Raw genomic sequence first — 5,000 nt, forward strand, 5'->3', positions numbered from 1 at the left:
CCCCTCTCCTCTTTTCTTTCCCTCCTCTCTCCTTTCCCCTCCCTTCGCCCCTCTCCTCTTTCCTTTCCTACCTCTCCAACCTCCTCTTCCCTCTTCCTCTACCCCTCTCCTCCTATCCCCTTTCTCCCCTCTCCTCTCCTATCCCCTTTCTCCCCTCTCTTCCCCTTTCCCCTCTCCTCTCTTCCCCTTTCTCCCCTCTTCCTCTACCCCTCTCCTTCTATCCCCTTTCTCCCCTCTCCCCTCTCTTCCCCTTTCCTCTCTCTCCTCTCCTCTCCCCTCTCTTTCCCTTTCCCCTCTCCTCCTTTCCCCTTTCTCCCCCCTTCCCCTATCACCTTTCTGCCCTCTCTTCTCCTTTCCCCCCTCTCTCCTCCCCCCCCCTTTCCCCCTCTCTCCCCTCTCTCATAACAGTCTCCGAGGAATGCCAGGTATATTAGCAGCGAACACCTGGTAATCAAGGTCTTTCTGGAAAAGGATGTCATTATATCGAATTATTTACTTTTTTTTTCTTTTTCCTTGGGCGTGGGGATGGTGGAGTGGGAAGGGGGAGAGGGAGGGGGAGAAAACGACATATTATCTGTATGACTTTTTTTTCCCCACTTCATCTTCTCCAACTTCCTTTTTTTTATTCTAAATCTTCACCTTCATTTGACATTGTTCAAATTCTCCAATTTTTTAAAACAATTTTCAACGACTACTTGTACCCGTACCCCCCTCTCCCCCCCCCCCCCCCCCCCCCTCCGCTACCCGTACCCCCCTCCTCCCCCCTTCGCTATATCTCTCCCGCTCCGTTTTCACAACAAAGCGATCTTTTTCGGAAAATTTCGCTCCTTCAACTGACCCCAAGTTCACGGCTCTTTATAAGGAATCAGTGTTAATTTTTTAGACAGCCATTAAGCTTGTTAATAACTGGGAGACAATTTCCTGGAGGTAATTAGTCGGTCGTTTGGATACTCATTTTCTCTTCTGTGTCTGTTTTTTCTTCGTTTTTTTTCTTATTATTTTATCTTATTTATTATTTTTGTCTTCGTATTGTTCTTGTTGTAGATATTATCATTATTATTATTGCTGCTATCATTAGTGTTATTATTATATCACTAATATTATCATTATCAGTATTTTGATTATCATTGTGATGATGATGGTGATGATTATTATGATTATGGATAGCATTATCATTGTAGTCATCATTATTATAATTCATATTTTTATCATCATTATCATCTTTATCATCATCGTCATATTTATTACTATCATCATCATTATTACCCTTATCATTATTGTTTATTATCATTCTTATTATTACCATCGTCATTGCAATCGTTACTGTTATATCTATTACAGTATTCTGTTTCCTCCTTTTCTGTCTTATGGCGATCATAAGTTATCTATTTATCTATTATTGATATAATAAGTCGTTCCCTTTCTTCATATTCCATATTGCAAAAAATATTGTCATTATTCTCTTTATCTTTTTTTTTGTTTGTTTGTTATGTTCTCTTCTATTAATTAGTTCCTGTCTTTTTTCTTTTTTTCGTTCCTATGATTGATAAAAAAAATCTTTCCTTTATGAGCTAATTTTTCTTTTTCTTCCAGTCTGTTTATTACATTTTTTTTTTTTTTTTTTTTTGGTTCCTCTATTTTCTGTCTTTTTGTTTTGTTTTCTTCATTCATATCGTTTTTTCCACCTTTTTTGTGCCGTTTCCTTTATTCTCTTTTCTTTTTTTCACTCTTCATCCAAAAAAGTAGACGAAAGAACCAAATAAGAAATGAATAAAGCAAGAGCGAGAAAGAAGGAAAGCATGGAAGAAAGAACACGAAATAATTATATTAATAAAACACGTATGCTTCGAATCGACCGAAACAGACTGAAACGCTCACTTATCGGGAAACGAGACAACGGTTTCGAAACAATTTTTTGTTGTCTGCTTCTCTAGTATTTATTTTTTCCTCTCCAACAAAATGAAAATAAGAATGTAAGAAGGAAAGAAAGGAAGGAAGAATAGAAGGTAAAAATAAAGAGAAAGAGAAAAACAGGGAGTAAGAAAGAAATTGAGTGAAACAGACTGACAACAACGCCCTTTCATGCTGTGCGGATAGTGAACTGTTTCGTGGCGTATAATAACATCTAAAAAAAGATTCATCGGGAAACGAGACAACGGTTTCGAAACATTTTTTTGTTGTCTGCTTTTCTAGTACTTTTCCCTTTCCAACAAAAATGAGAATAAGAATGCAAGAAGGAAAGAAAAGAAGGAAGGAAGGAGAGAAGGAAAGAAAAGAAAGAGAGAAAGAAAGAAAAGCAGGAAGTAAGAAAGAAACTGACTGAATCAGACCGACTACAACGCCCGTTCGTGCTGTGCGGATAATGAACTGCTTCATGGCGTAAAAACTATCCGAAAAAAGATTCGAGACAACAGTTCCGAAACACATATTAGTTGTTGGACTCATTATGCCAGACTTGGTGGTAAACTTTATGAAGACACAAATTGACATGCTTAATGATTCTTACACATCTTTGGATCATAATGTTATATAAGGAAAAAGAAAAATCGTTGGAAGTTGAGACAACGGTTCAGAAATATCTTTTTGTCGGACAGACGTATTACTAAACTTTGGGAAGAGATGCACAAATGACATAAGGCTGGTTTGTTGAAATGAATATTCATTATACAGACTTGCATATACACAGAAACGAATACATATCTCTCAATTTAGACGTGCATATCTACCGGATAGATAGATAAACATCAATCTATCAGATAGATATCCATTTCTCTCTGTTTATGTACATGTCCGTATATATGAATATTGATTCGGGCTTCGTAACATTTTAACAAACTGGCCGATAACCGATAATATACAATATTTATCTTTAGAATATACATCAATTACTTCATTTCTTCAAAGAGATCATACAGCTTCTCGACGCACAGTATAACCCCCCCCCCTCCCCCCTCCCCCCTTCCCCCCCGTGTCTCTCTTGTATATTCAGAGTTGTTCTGTAAAGATAACACAAAGACGCTCATTCAGGTAAGTTTGTACTTGTATTTTCTCAAGAACGAAGCAAAATATTGGTACGAGTTCATTAGCTTCCAAACCCTAATTTTTGGTCATGAATTAATTACTCGATCAAACAGGGATAGATCAACACATGTATTTTTAAAAGTCATTATCGTAGGTATATAAACACCATCTTGATAGTAGGGATAAGGATAATGATAATAATGATGATAAAAATTAAAACAATGATAATAATGATGATAATAATAATGATGATGATATTCATAATGATAATGACAGAAATAATAACAACAATAATGATAACAATATTAATGATAATATTTATTATTATGATAATAATAACAATATTGATGATAATAATAACAATTAAAATAATAATGATAATAGTGGTAATAACAATGATGATAATGATAGTGATAATAATGATGCTATAAAAAGATAATAAACATGATTATAAAAGATGATAATAAAAAACAACAACAACAACAACAGTAAACCACAGACCATAACCATCACTCCATTTGTAGTCTTGACAGAGGAAAAAAAAAAATGTTACGAAAAGGTGTATAAGGAAGAACCTAATGCTCCTTTCAGTGTTCTAGCTTCAAACAGCGCATTTGGATTCAGTGTTAATCTGACTGCCAGATAGAGGAGTCGTGATGGGGAAGGAGGGAGGGGAGGGGTGATGGAGGGAGCGGGGAGGGGAGGTGGAGAAGGAGGAGGGGTGACGGGGAAGGAGGAGGGGAGGTAAGGGAGCGGGGGGGGGGGTGACGGGGGAGAGGGGGAGGGAGGTGGGGAAGGAGGAGGGGTGACGGGGGAGCGGGGAGGAGGAGGTGGGGAAGGAGGAGAGCAGGGAAGGAGGAGGGGTGATGAGGGAGTGGGAAGGGGAGGGGGAAGGGGATGAGGAGAGTAGGGAAGGAGGTGTGATGGGGGCGTGCGAAGGGGAGGGGGAAGGGGAGGAGGAGAGTAGGGAAGGAGGAGGGGTGATGACGGAGTGGGAAGGGGAGGGGGAAGGGGATGAGGAGAGCAGGGAAGGAGGGGTGATGGGGGCGGGCGAAGGGGAGGAGGAGAGTAGGGAAGGAAGAGGGATGATTGGGGAGTGGGAAGGGGATATGGGGAAGGAGGAGGGGTTATGGGAGAATGGAAGAAGGGGGAAAGGGAGGTGGGGAAGGAGGAGGAGAGAGGAAGGGGTGAAGAGGTAAGGGTGATAGGTTAGTGGGAAGGAGGGTGGGTGAGGGGGGAGTGTGGAGGGGAGGTAGTAGCATGGGTGATAGAGAAATGGGAAGGGTAGGGAGTGAGAAGGAGGAGGGGTGACGGGGGAGTAAGGGGAAGGGAAGCAGAAATAGGGGGGGGAGAGCAAGGGGAGGGGAGGGATGATGAGGAGGTGGGGAAGGAGGGATGATGGGGGAGGGAGAATAAGGAGAGGGATAGGTCAAAAGGAGACAAAGAAAAAGGAAGAGAAGAAAATAACGAGAGAGGGAGAAGGTGGAGAGGCGAGGAAGATGGTTGAAGGGAGAAAGGGAGAAGGAATACAGAGATGAGGGAGGGAGATGACAGAGAAAGGAAGAGAAGAGAATAGCGAGAGGAGAGAAGGTGAAAAGGGGAAGAAGATGATTGAAGGGAGAAAGGGAGAAGGAATACAGAGATGAGGGAGGGAGATAGCAGGGAAAGGAAGAGAAGAGAATAGCGAGAGGAGAGAAGGTGCAAAAGGAGAGGAAGATGATTAAAGGGAGAAAGGGAAAAGGAACACAGAGATGAAGGAGAAAGATGGAATGGAGGGATGGGGAGGGGAGGTTAGAGGGGGGAAGAGTGAAAAGGAGAGGAAGATGGAGGGAGGGAGAAAGGGAAATGGAATGCAGAGATGAGAGAGGGAGAGGGAAGGGAGGGGAGGGGGGGGAGGGGAGGGTAGAGAGGCACTCTTTGATGGCACCGAACCTGACATCCCTACCTCGCGTTTTTGCTTCTCTCGATAACGCCACAAG

Source organism: Penaeus vannamei, chromosome 32 (assembly GCF_042767895.1).
Source record: "Penaeus vannamei isolate JL-2024 chromosome 32, ASM4276789v1, whole genome shotgun sequence".
NCBI lineage: Eukaryota > Metazoa > Arthropoda > Malacostraca > Decapoda > Penaeidae > Penaeus > Penaeus vannamei.